Source organism: Copadichromis virginalis, linkage group LG13 (assembly GCF_057382275.1).
Source record: "Copadichromis virginalis isolate Kocher_CV1m ecotype Utaka linkage group LG13, C_Virginalis_male_GT1.1, whole genome shotgun sequence".
NCBI classification, from domain to species: Eukaryota; Metazoa; Chordata; class Actinopteri; order Cichliformes; family Cichlidae; genus Copadichromis; species Copadichromis virginalis.
The window spans coordinates 31,791,644-31,806,318 of NC_140630.1; the positions used below are offsets into that span (position 1 = coordinate 31,791,644).

At 37.6% G+C, this 14,675-nt stretch overlaps 1 long non-coding RNA gene across 1 annotated transcript; it reads left to right on the forward strand.

Annotated features, from left to right (window-relative positions):
• The first annotated feature begins 7,440 nt into the window (after positions 1–7,440).
• LOC146695975 (uncharacterized) lies at positions 7,441–13,603 on the forward strand. Its single transcript, XR_014923652.1, has 4 exons — positions 7,441–7,615; positions 9,339–9,371; positions 12,897–13,056; positions 13,276–13,603. It is a non-coding gene; the product is annotated as an uncharacterized LOC146695975 (long non-coding RNA).
• Positions 13,604–14,675: the final 1,072 nt, after the last annotated feature.

Sequence of the window (14,675 nt, forward strand, 5' to 3'; positions counted from 1 at the left end):
AGGACCCACTAGAACATGGGAACAAGTAAAAGGGAAATATAAGAATATTCTACAGAATGGTAATATTTATCACTTATATTGCTTTTCGTCTCTTGGAAAGAGACCCTGGAATAATCTGTTTGTTTATAACAGCAACCAAGAAAAGGGCAGAGCAAAAAAAAGACAGGTGGTGGTCCTGCACCCCCTCGTCAACAAGTTGGTTAAGTAAATAATACCCTCACGGGAATATCGACATCTCTCTATGAGCACACTGTCGCGCTGAGCTAAAGGATCCTGTCTGTCCCGCAATATACGCTGAATTCTGGAAACTCTCCTTATCAATCTTGCACCTTCCGCAATGGGCTGCTCGCGTATACGGACAGGACATGGCTGCGACAGACTTCCCAAATCCACCTTCGCTTTTATAGCCGTGGTCTCCCATCTTGATTACACGAAGTAATTTCCAATTACTACTCTGAAATATGAATTACATCTGTAATAATCACATACATGTAATAGAATGTTAATAGTTCATTTCCCTTTTTTAGGAAATGACCTGTATGTATCTGTGTGAAATCAATAAATGGATCAGGTGCTGCATTATCTTTAGTTACATTGATGTTATTTATTTATGGTGAAACAGTGGTGGAATATCGCTGTTGCTTTCGTATAAATGAAGCGGACATACCTGCGTGGCCGCGATCTGATCCTGTTTACATAAAGTGAACCTGCTCCCGAGCAGGTTTACGCTTACGGCTCTGTTGCTATGGCAGCAAGTCCCAGATGAGCTTCGGGGAACCGAACGATCCAAGATCACGCGAAATCGTCAACAATCAAATCCAGCTAACCTACTTAGCGAGGTATGAAGAACAGGCCCCTGGTCATACTTGTACACTGTAAGGTATTGTATTTTCCATGGAATCATTTTGTATCTTTTACATTTCAAATATTGTAGAAATCTTTAAAATATATTGTGAATGGCATTAAGTGAAAATTAAAATGAAAGTATTGTGAATGTAATATTACTCATTTAAATGTAACTGACACAGAGTTTATTATAAATTTCTATTCAGAAAAATAAGTTTATCCAATGTTTTTCCAGCTTTGGAAAACTCACAGGCATAGATGAAGCTGGGGTACACAAAAACTGTAAAGCCAGGTGGAAAAGGTTCAGATTAGATGCCTTCCTATTCCCCCAGTACGTTAAAGGATCCTCTGATCTTGGAATGTTTCTCTCCGACACTCTCCACAATACTAAGGGGTTGGCAGTCCTTTATAATAAAATTCAGGACTGCCTTGTCCAGAACAGTCTTCCTAGATGCTTGATTTCAAAATAATAAAACACATATTAATAAAAAAAAATGATGATAAAGCTGTTCAGTGTCAATATAGGCCGACCTGTGTTCATTCTCGGTATGTTTGTGTCCTCATTTTCATGTTTGGCTCTGTAATGCCTAAACACTGATGAGGTGCTTTTTTGTGTAAGAAATGCAGAACAGATGCGACATTTAACCTGCATAAAATGAAATAAATAATTTACACTGCAAGTCACATTGCTGTTTTTCCTATTCTGATAGATTACACTGAAACAAAGACAACGAACTATTACCTTATTTGCAGTTAAAAGATCACACAGCAGAAACATTTCTTTTTCTTAATGATATTACTCATTGCCCGGACCTAAATTTGCAGCTGTTGTACTTACATTTGTGTCTCAGCGGCAGGTGGGTCACATACTGTAAGGGCAGAACCATGAAATAATTTCCAGAGCATTTTCATTTTTTTTAAACTGGGGTGTCCATATATGTTAAACTCAGTATCGAGACAATATACATGATTTGTGGCAAGATTAGTCCAGGAGGGGGGTACAAGTTTCTGATCTGCCCTGCAGCATCCTCAAGTGGTGGAAAACTAAAACATCATTTTGAAATGAGAGGGGGCAGGGATAGCTCAGTAGGTAGAGTGGTGGCCCCATGACCAGAAGGTTGGGGCTCAAATCCACTGAATGGCTACCCTGAGGTACCCCTGAGCAAGGTACCGTTCCTACACACTGCTCCCTGGGCGCCCAATGGCTGCCCACTGCTTCACTGAGTGAATGGGTTAAATGCAAAGATGAATTTCCCCACGGGGATCAATAAAGTATAAGTATGAAAGAGCCACACGAAGCAGAATATGCTTGTGTTTTTCTACTGATATCAATTTAACTAAACACAACTTTTAGAAGTGTGCACCACAGGAGGCCAAGATTATAAACTAAACTTAAAAAACATCAACAAAAAGCACAGCCATGTTAATAAATTCTGAGCTTTTCTAAATCTCTAAAAGACAAAGGATCCAGCAGGTTGATGCCCTGGGATCAGCAATGACACACCTCACACAAAGCTGAGACCCCACAAATAAAGTAACTCAGATCTGACTAAGAAAGAGTCCAAAATGAGCACACATCATCTGGTCTCTCTTTTTTAAGATTATTTTAAAAAGGATTAAAACCTTTATTGGATAGTGTAGCAGTGAATATAGACAGAAAGCTGGTGAGAAAGAGAGGGAGATGATGCAGCAACGGACCGCAGGTCAGACTCAAACCCAATCCCCTACACATGCTATATGGCATGTGGTCGCCTGCTCAACACTGAGCATGCAGTGTCTGATGCCCAGATGCTGGTGGTTTTGAGGCTGTTTCATAACAGTTTCATATGATTTTTTTAGTGATTCTTAGTAAACAACTGTGGCTAAAGTCTGAATTTCAGTGTGTGTGTATGGGTGAGAAATACACGGGGAGTGAGAGACACATTATCAGGAAGAGGAAGAGACTGAAATCTTCTGAATGTGGATGGCTGAGCTCGGACTCAGATCATTGCTGTCTATATAGGTCTATATTTCGAATTCTTCTAATTATTATTGGTTACAATCATATATGTGCAGGGAATATTAAAAAAAGAGCATTTACACAGATGGAGACTGCTTGGCTCGCACTTTTTGGCACTTTAGTCATCGCTTCTGAGGTGAGACTTCCTTCTTTGGTTATGATTTGGCAGTCTATATTCACTCATTTCTCTTACTGCCCATTCTGTTTAAAGTTACGTAAAATAAATGAATTTTGTTACTTGTTTCACTGAATTTGACAGCACCATTTCTTTTTAAAAGCCGAGTAAACAATCTGTTAAAATTTGGCTCACATCTACCAAGGCCTTGAAGGTTAACTTATTGAAAAATTGGTTGAAAATTGACTGAAAACTTTATAACGTAGACACTAGGATTCTTACAAGTGTGGTGTCTGTTGTCACCATAAAGAAAGTATCGCAAGAAGATTTCAAATATCATGTCTGACTTCTCACCTCTCCTTTAAAGTCATTAGATTAATCTGAATGTCAAAGTAATAATAATGCATTATAGAGCTATTTTTTTAAACTGTTTTTTTACTGCCATTTTTTGTAATGACAACATGTTGAGATTTAGGGAATGATGTGATGATTCCAAACAGCATGTTATTTAGGACCTCTGAACTAATACACTACATGTCAAAGGTTTGGACACACCTTTTCATTTAATGTTTTTTTTTTAATTTTCATAACTCCCCAAAATTTGATTCTGTTCATCTGGACGTAACGTTTTTAGTGGGAGAAACATTTTGTCACTCATCCAAGTCTTCAGACTTCTTCAGTCTCAGTTGACTGCAGGTTTCCCCAACCTTATAAACAGTAGATTTGCACATTGACTGAAATGTGTTAGTGTAACCATTTAAATACATACCAATTTGAATAAAATAAATGTTAATATGTATAAAAAATGAAAAAATCAAAACCCAACTTTACCCATACGGAAAAGAAATAGAAAAAAACTTATAAAAGACTTGCATAAGATTTGCTTACTTCAATATAGTGAATCATATAAGGCTTATATGATTTACTCATGAAAGTGGCCACTTTCTCATTACTTTCATATATTGTTTTAGTAAGTATCCAAAACATACAAGTTTCATTTATATAATTTTTCAAGGGATCTTATATCTGTTTTCACTCTTGTATGCTTTTCATACAAGTTTCATGCAAGACAGATACAAACTCTATAAGGTTTATATATATCTTTTCCATATGGGTAGCCATTCTGTATAGACTAGCTGCTGAGCACACACTAATTAAAAAAAACAATCATATTGCAAAATTGGAGCTACATCCCAGCCAACATGTATATATGGGCCCCACCTGGTTTTTGCTCGGGCTGGATGGGTACCATGTGGGCATGGGCTCAAACTGGGCTTTTTGTATGGGGCCTACTTGGGTTCTTCACATTAAACCCATATGGGCCATCCCAAGTGAGCACTTTTAGTAGGTCCTAGCTGGGTCAAACATGGGAAACACTTAACTTGGTCCAAAATGGGAAACACATGTAGGACCCACTTGGGTTTTCCACCTGGGATAGACATGGGCAAACACAGTCATTTAAGGATAGGCTGTTGTTGTGTGCCCCAGGTGGGGCAAAGTTAGGTAATCAATATATTTTTTTAGCACTGATGACATAGGTGGGGCCCACCTGGTCAAACTATATGGGTCGCACATGGGCAAATGCAAGTCAGACCCTGAAACATGTCTATGTGGGCCCCAGGTGGGGCAAAGTTAGGTAATCAATATATTTTTTTAGCACTGATGACATAGGTGGGGCCCACCTGGTCAAACTATATGGGTCACACATGGGCAAATGCAAGTTAGACCCTGAAAACATGTCTATGTAGGCCCCATATGGGTTATGTTAAGTTAATATGGGCATATATTTTATGTGGGCTCAAGATTGTTTAGTATATATGGGACCCACTTGGGTTTCTCACATGAAAGCCATATGGGCAAAACCAAGTGGGAACATATAGTAGGTCCTGGCTGGGTCAAACATGGGAAACACTTCACTTGTTTCAAAATGGGAAACACACGTAGGACCCACTTGGGTTTTTCACCTGGGTTAGACATGGGCAAACACAGTCATTTAAAGAAAAGCATTTGCTGTGTGCCCCAGGTGGGGCAAAGTGAGGTAATCGGTATATATTTTTTGGTACTGATGACACAGGTGAGGCCCACCTGGTCAAACTATATGGGTCACACATGGGCAAATGCAAGTCAGACCCTGAAAACATGTCTATGTGGGCCCCATATGGGTTATGTTAAGTTAATATGGGCATATATTTTATGTGGGCTCAAGATTGTTTAGTATATATGGGACCCACTTAGGTTTCTCACATTAAAGCCATATGGGCAAAACCGAGTGGAAACATATAGTAGGTCCTGGCTGGGTCAAACATGGGAAACACTTCACTTGTTTCAAAATGGGAAACACACGTAGGACCCACTTGGGTTTTTCACCTGGGTTAGACATGGGCAAACACAGTCATTTAAAGAAAAGCGTTTGCTGTGTGCCCCAAGTAGGGCAAAGTTAGGTAATCAGTATATATTTTTTAGTACTGATGACACAGGTGGGGCCTACCTGGCCAAACTATATGGGTCACACATGGGCAAATGCAAGTCAGACCCTGAAAACATGTCTATGTGGGCCCCATATGGGTTATGTTAAGTTAATATGGGCATATATTTTATGTGGGCTCAAGATTGTTTAGTATATATGGGACCCACTTAGGTTTCTCACATTAAAGCCATATGGGCAAAACCGAGTGGAAACATATAGTAGGTCCTGGCTGGGTCAAACATGGGAAACACTTCACTTGTTTCAAAATGGGAAACACACGTAGGACCCACTTGGGTTTTTCACCTGGGTTAGACATGGGCAAACACAGTCATTTAAAGAAAAGCATTTGCTGTGTGCCCCAGGTGGGGCAAAGTGAGGTAATCGGTATATATTTTTTGGTACTGATGACATAGGTGGGGCCCACCTGGTCAAACTATATGTGTCACACATGGGCAAATGCAAGTCAGACCCTGAAAACATGTCTATGTGGGCCCCAAATGGGTTATGTTAAATTAATATGGGCATATATTTTACATGGGCTCAAGATTGTTTAGTATATATGGGACCCACTTGCGTTTCTAACATCAAATCCATATGGGTGGGCATCCAATGTAGGTCCTAGTTGGGTTAGTGATGGTAAATGTGTACATTGGTTCAAAATGGTAGCACATGCTTATGTGAGGATTCTTCTTCTGTGAAGAGCCTGAGAAAGTGTTATTTGAATAAAGGAGGATTTATTCCAAACAAGCCCATCACAGATTGCGCACAACCCAGGGAGTTCTGAAAGTCAAATTGTAAAAATAATCTCAAAAGAAAGTATGAACATAACTCTCTTTTATAACCTGCAGACGGCACCCATGTGGTACCATTCTCTAAGAAATCACCCTAACTTTAACATATTTGGCACAACCTCAGTCTATCACTTTTGCTACCCTTACGTACAGTCAGATGTTCTTGACCCTTCATTTTTGACCCTCTCAGTATTTAGCCTTGGCTAGCAAATGTACTCAAAGTCCACATTGAGACCTCAAGATGTTATGTGTTATCAGACACTACAACCCAGCTGTCAAGTGAGACTATAGGAACTTTGGTGTTTTTGAACATTCAATGTTACTCAAAACACTCTGCACACTATTCCAAATAACTGGTTTGAAACTGGTTACTTTTTAATTTTAGATTTCATTTTATGTACTTAATGTGAACTCTGCATGGTAGGCTGCATGGTGAGGCTCAGATAAGATAAAATAAGGACTTCATGATTCTTCTTAGGTAAATTCACTTGTCACAGCAGCAATAATAAGTGATTAAAACGGACACAAGAGTAGAAAAAAAGAAAAGCAAAAAATACGAATAAAAAACCTAAGATAAAAGTGAATTACACAGACAAAATCCAGATTTGGCATTTGCAAATTAAGGATTACTGGTTGTTCAAACAATTAAGACTATTTACTTGAGCAAACATGCAGTTGAGGATTTTTAGTAGATCAGACACACTCTACTGTATTAGAGAAAAGACAGTTAGTTACATGGAAGATGGAAGTTTTGGTTAATCAGATCCAGTAAAGCTCCTGAAGTATATTACCGATCTGTTAAAATGTTACTCTTCAAACTTGTGCCCTCAAATTATATAACCAGAAATAATTTATATTTTCTTTGAACTAGTGGAAAGGAGAGGGAATGGGGTCTTTCAAGCAGTCACACTTCAACTGTGAAACTCCCTTGTCCTTATGGTGTATTGACACTATTGAAACTTTTCAAAACCAGTCTAATGTTAGAAGAGCTTTTAGGTAAACTGTTATTCTTCTTCTTATCATTATTATATTTTTATTAATTATATTTTTATTATGATGTTGATTTGGGTGACACTTTTTGATAAATATTATATATTACTTTTTAAAACATATTAACCATCCCTATGCTTAAAAAACTTTTAAAAATAAAATTGTTCTTTTAAACTTGTGCATTGTTTGACTTTTAAAATTTTTGTATCAGGTGTAAAACGACTTTTTAAATAAAGTTGTTTTTAATGTGAGCAGCTCCTATTGGCTCGTTTAAAAAGAGGGAGGAGCAGATTGCACCGCCTAGCGTCTAGTCTTCGCGGTCTTTCGTCTGTTGCGCCTTTTCTCTCCCTGGTGTTTAAGAACGTGGAGGACAAAAGGATACCAAAGAATCGAAAACTATGACAAAGGTAAATACTTAAAGTTTGATACGTTTTCATCAATGGTTATTTTAGTAAGTTTCTATAGTCGTCCTAAACGGTATAAGGGGGAGAAGCATAACATCTTTAGCTAGCAGGTAGAACTGGGTTAATTTGCTGCATTGTCTTTGGCAAACATAATTTAAAGTTAATTAAAAAACTCTTACTGCCTATATTCTACTCAATAAAGTTCATCTTATCTTATTCTGTTTTCATTGCACCATTCTCTCTATACAGTTTTTGAATTTACACACTATAACGTACACGGCAGTTTTTTTCTGTGCTTCTGCAACTGTTTCTTGGGTTTTCCTATAAGGTTTTTGTAATTAATTTAAAAAATTTATATTATTTTTTTGGCTTTAGTGGATTCCTGCTCAGCTAACTCGGCCATTATGCACTACCCAGTAAACAAAATGGCTGAACAGTATCTTAAATGTCTGAACATGAGCTAGTCATACCATGTTAAGTAATATTCATGTGCAGTGTAGCAAGGTGATTGTTTAAATTACAGGAGTAGATGCCTGCAGCTGAAACGGTTTTCTGATCTGAATACGGTAATGTTACCAGATATGCATTGTACTATGGGAAAACGGTGGTGGATCAGTGTGTAAAAAGCCCCCAAAAGAAACACACAGCGTCTTTAGCTCAAACACTGTCTGATCACTCTCTTAGATACTGTGCTGTTCCATCTAGTTATTGGTTACTGAGAAATGTTAGGTCATTAATTAATTAAGAGAGTGCAGCTGTTCAGATCAGATGGTGAAGTAGGAAAATGCAGAACATGTTATTATAGCTGAATGCTGTGTAAAATACTAGTAATAAATCTAACTCCCATTTATGGCTTTTACTACTGTGGGGCTAAATAAAAAATTACAGACATAATGAAATCTGCTACAATTACAAAGCTTAAGTTTAAAACAATTATTATATATTAAGCATTTTTTTGCTCTTTTTTTTTTAAATTCTTTTTGCTAATAATGGACTCAATTTTATTATCAACTTCAAAGACCTATTAAACTTTTAAACCATTAAATCCAGGAAATTAGATGCCCGTAAATGTACGAGACCCTCTTTATGTCTAGTATCCCCAAATATTTAATAATCCTTTCTAAAAGTACACAAATTTTGTTCTTTTCAATTAAATATTGCATGTTCAATGTATTCTTGAGCAGGTAAAAATTCCACTAAATTAGTTTTTGCATATTTTTAAGTATAATCAAATTTTTATAGTTTGCGAGTACTTTTAATTTGGAGATTTTGCCACTTGATTTGAAGTTTGGATAGTGCTTTATAGTCATTTGTAAATGTTTTGAACTCATCTGGCTTCTTAATAATTTAATAAAAAATTAACAAGCCATGTAATAATTTGAAAACCACTAGGGACCACTTATAAAAAAGTAATTCCTTTTTTACTTAAAGGAATTTAGGATTTATGTCTGTCAAGTCATTTGTTCTGGCATAAGTCACCATTTTGATATATCTTCCTGTGACTTTAAAGTCTGTCAGCTAGTTAGATACATTTTTGCACTGCTAGTGTTTGCTGCTTGAATTAGTCAGTTTATCATATAAACACATGTAGTGCCTTTCAAACTTTTAATTACACTGTTCATTTTGTGCATTAGTAAGAGAATCTTTTATATTGAATTATCCTGGGAAAAAACAAAAATGTTTGTATTTTCTCATGCACTTTCTTTCATTTCCTTATCACGTTTAGATTCTTCAAGATCACAAGCACCATCTTTGACATGTAAGTAACTTTCATATTATTTGTATTACTTATTATTATTATTATTATTATTATTATTATTATTTTTGAAAAGTGATGGTCTTTGGGGCATCCTTTTTTTTTTATTGGTATTAAGTATATATATTTATTTAGGCACAGGAGGCAATGATCTATTTTAAAATTTAACATTTATTTAATTTTCATCTTTTATGCTAACAATAATGCCAACAGTGTTCTCTTCACTTGACCCACAACTCTGACAGTTTTGGTCCTCTGCTCTCCTCACAATTGGCTGATTTCCATCTGAGCTGCTACTGTCAACTGCATTAAACTGATTTTACATTGCCTTGTTATTCTAATCTTTATCTGCGTTTTGGACTCCAAACATTCACACCTGCTGTTAGTAACCAGAGCTCACAAGAGTGTAAGGCGTGTAGTTCAATAAAGTGATCGATGTGTTCACTAGCTGATTTCAATAAACCGGTAACTTATCAAATCCATATTTTATAGGAAGTACATTACTGATAAAAGTGGTAATAAACACGGTAACCAATAAAAATTAAAATTTCCTGTTATAAAAAAAAATACTGCTGTGAGCTCGGTTTTCTAACACCAGGTGTGAACATCTACAGTCTTTAAGCGCTGGTAAAGATTTAAAAATAAAAGCATTCAATAACATAACATAACATTAAACACTAAATTAGTTTGATGGTGTTGACTGCAGCAGCTCAATGTTAATCAGCTGATGGTGATGGAAGCAGATGAGCGTTTTTCATCATGGTTGTTAGTGATGTGTTGGTCAAAACGAAACGGCTCTTTGAAGTGAATGACACAAGCGTGTTTTTTCTCTCTCTCTCACCCGCTCTCTCGCACTTTTTTTCCGCTTCACTCTGCACGCCAGCCTTGTGCTTTGCGCTGGGAAGAGGGGGGAGGGGCGGTTGTTACACACGCAGTAGCACAGTAACAGAGCAGGAGGGAGAGAGAGAGAAAGAGAGCCAGGGACAACAACGTCACATTACAAAGGTATAGTAATCATCCACAACTATTTTCAATTGCGGATGATAAAGGATTCAGAAAGTTTATTCATGCAGGCCCATATGACGGAGAATGTGCATCTTCTGTTTGTTTTCATATTATAATTTATATTTAATTGTGTTGTGGTTTGCAGTGTTTTGTGTTGTTTCACTTTAAATTTGTTTAAAAGGAAAAAGCTGAAAATTTAAATAGTTAAAAGTTGAAATGTAAATAGTTGTTTTTTTTGTATTATATGATTTATTTATTACATTTTATGTGGAGAGAATAAATAAAAGTATATTTACGGTGGCTGCTAGAGACAAAGCACGTACAAACCCCAAAACACGTAAAAACTCCATAGCACGTACAAACTCCAAAGCACGTACAAAACACAACAGAAGTGCTCCAGGATGCTAGGCACAGTGTTGAGATTTTGTTACCTAGTGGCTACACAAGCCAGGAAGTACCAACGACCGGATTTGGTGTGTGGTAGTAACAGGTAAATGAACAGCTTTTGGAATTTTTTATGAATATATATGAGTGCTTGTGTATAAATACACAAAAAATACACATATGATTTCAATTGTGTAAATTAAGTGATCTAGATAGCTCTGTTTTGGAAGTTCAGTTGACGCTAGAAATGGGTTTTGGAGTTTGTACATGCTTTGTCTCTAGGGGCCACCATATATATTTATATATAAACATATATAAATAAAACCACGTTTCTTTTTTTACATTAGTAATTCCTTTTGTTCATAATTTTATATTGTTGTTAATAATAAATTAATTAAAGCAACAAAACAACCTGAAGAGCCGGTTGGGAGCCGAAAGAGCCGGCTTTCTAAAAAGAGACGAAAATCCCATCACTAGTTGTGTAATATGCTGGTATTGATATGATCAAAAATGAACTGAGTTGTTTCGTATTCTATAGAAATTGTACATCTAATTAATAACAAGGCTTTCTGCTGATGTTATTAATTAAAAATGTATTGTTTTATTTTTAAGCAACAACTTTTTAGCATGCAATCAGTCCATGCTGTACAGGACAGATTTGTAAACTGTGCATACAAAAATAGACTATTTTACAAAATTGCTCTTTCAACAAATGTAAATCACAGCAGATTTTTTTTGTTATAGGTGCACTGTCACAACTAGAAATGTGGGGGGAAGTCCTCAAAGTTGAAGGCAGAACAGGAAAATACATGGAAATAACAATTTTCCTTTAAATGGTAAATGGCCTGCATTTTTATAGCGCTTTTCTAGTCCCTAAGGACCCCAAAGCGCTTCACACTACATTCAGTCATTCACCCATTCACACACACAATCACACACTGGCGATGGCAAGCTACATTGTAGCCACAGCTGCCCTGGGGCGCACTGACAGAGCACATCAGTAAAGGTCGATCTGGATACTTGATAACTGTTGGTATAGGTATGACATGAATTTGAATCTCCATTATCACAGGTTTTAATTGGGAGGGAACATGCAGATATACAGGAGGACTATAAACAGCAATTCCTATTGCATACAACTGTTTTAGAAAATACCAACAACACTGTTAATTTATCACTTGCTGGTCTATAGACTTTACAGTGTGGATGGATGGAAAATCCATCTGGCTCCACTCTGGCTGAATTGGTGCTACAAACAACTCTGCGCTCGGCTTTCCTGGCTGTGTGTGGATTTATACTTACACATCCAAATTTTGACCCTATTTTTCTTCCTTTCAGCTGATTGGTCAATTTCATGTCAATCACCAATTAAACAATCCAATCAGAGAACATCTCCAGAAGTTGATTCTGTTCATCTGGACGTAGCATTTTCAGTGGGAGAAAATGCTGCAAGCGCTACCTGAGCTCTGCCAGGGGCCCAACACGCCTGGACTTTTAGAAGAAAAGAGATGTCCGAAAATAAACCACAGGGTCAAATACTTAATTTTGTTCAGTGTTTTAGAGTTATTAATTTGAATTGACTAATTTAAATATTTTATTCATGTACATTTTGATTGCCTTTAGTAAAAATGGCAAAATTTCAATTTCTTTTTTCTTTCTGTTATTACTCCTTGATTACATTCATATAGTATACAGTAGAGGAAAAAACCTACCAGACCTACCAGTTATCCTGCGTAACATTATTGGGGATAAAGGGTTAAGGAAGCGCAATTAATTTTTTTAGTTTAGCTTGTGTTTACTACCATTTTTTTTTTATCACCACACAGTAAACATTAAGTAATATGTAAAGTGTCCATTTATCCTCCATTCCGGTCCATTATCTTAAGCTTAGGCTGCTGCCCCTCGACCCAATCCGGTACTAAGTAGAGAGGCCCAGACTTCGCTCTCTCCAGGCACTTGGCCCAGCTCTTCCGGGGGAATCCCAAGGCATTCCCAGGCCAGCCGAAAAACATAGTCCCTCCAGCATGTCCTGGGTGTTCTGGGTCTCTTCCTGGTGGGACGTGCCCAAAACACCTCACCAGGGAGGCATCCTAACCAGATGCCAGTATCTAATCTGTCCTTTTTGTATGTTCCCCTCAGGTTGCCATGGTAGCAGATACAGGGGAAACAAGTGTAGACGATGCCACAAGAAGGATGATGAAATTCCTCATATCACCTGAGCTGGCTGTGGAGTACAACATGCTTGGCCGACATGGGGAAAAAAAGTTCAGAGATTTGCGTCTTTTTAATGTTGTGTATGGTAAGTTAGTTTCACTTGAGACATTTGAACTTTAGAAAACTAAACTTTTTTAATAAAGTGTTTGAAAGTGTAACTGAGATTGGTTATCATGCAATTTGTATATATTTTTTGAGGCAATAAAGTGAAATAAACATTGTTCTTTGAAAATCATCACCAAATGAAGTAAGCTAAGATTAACTTTACTTTGGCTTGCCCGTTTTTCTTCTTCTTCATTTGCAGAGGCACTGAAGAATTATTTAACATCAAAAGTCAACTTGCAAGAAGCAGAGAAGGCTCTGTCCAAGTGGTTCAGTGGAGCTAAAGACAGAGGAGGACCGAGGGCTGCAAGGGTACAAAATAGACTTACGGCTCTGTAAAAAAACAAACCCTGCTGATTCAAGATAAGCTTTTGAGTTTTCCATCTGACTTTTTCCCCATGTTGCTACAGTTCCAAATATCTAAGGAATTTTGCTGTAGTTTGACATTTCTAGTTTTTAAACGTTTACGCACTTTGGAATACAGTTACGTAAAATCACAGTTGTTGGACAAAATAAATGTGAAAAATGTTGTTTTGTGTACCCTCGTGATTTTTGAAATGGTTTTATTTACAAACTAGATTTTGTTTGCGGTCAGCTTTAATATATTTGGTGTCTTTGTGTCACAGAACCCGTATTAGCCGTCTGAAAAATTGATTTTGTGACTGTTTTACTACATGGGGCCCACTCAGTGCCAGAACTTAGTCAATTCAAACTAGAAATAAGATGCAAATACAGAACCCACTGCTAATGCCATTCCAACTTTTTAGCTCATGTTTTCCTCATGTTGTACCCACTAAGAACTTGAAAAATGGGGCCTAGGTGGGTTTCAGTGTACTTTGCCCAGTTGGGGTCCATTTAGTTCCCAGATTTTACCTATATAACACCGAGATGGGCTTATAAAATGGGGCCATTATGGAACCCGTGGACAATCCCACTTAAAACCCACTTTTTAGCCTATGTGGTGCTCACATGGTACCCACAAAACAACTTGAAAGGTGGGGCCTGGGTGGGTTTCTTTGTACTTTGCCCAGTTGGGGTCCATTTAGTTCCCAGATTATACCAATATAACACCGAGATGGGCTTACAAAATGGGGCCATTATGGAACCCGCGGACAATCCCACTTAAAACCCACTTTTTAGCCTATGTGGTACTCACATGGTACCCACAAAACAACTTGAAAGGTGGGGCCCGGGTGGGTTTCTGTGTACTTTGCCCAGTTGGGGCCCATTTAGTTCCCAGATTTTACCAATATAACACCGAGATGGGCTTATAAAATGGGGCCATTACGGAACCCGCGGACAATCCCACTTAAAACCCACTTTTTAGCCTATGTGGTGCCCACATGGTACCCACAAAAACTTGAAAGATGGGGCCCGGGTGGGTTTCTGTGTACTTTGCCCAGTTGGGGTCCATCTAGTTCCCAGATTTTACCAATATAATACCGAGATGGGCTTATTAAATGGGGCCATTATGGAACCCGCGGACAATCCCACTTAAAACCCACTTTTTAGCCTATGTGGTGCCCACATGGTACCCACAAAAAACTTGAAAGATGGGGCCCAGGTGGGTTTCTGTGTACTTTGCCCAGTTGGGGCACATTT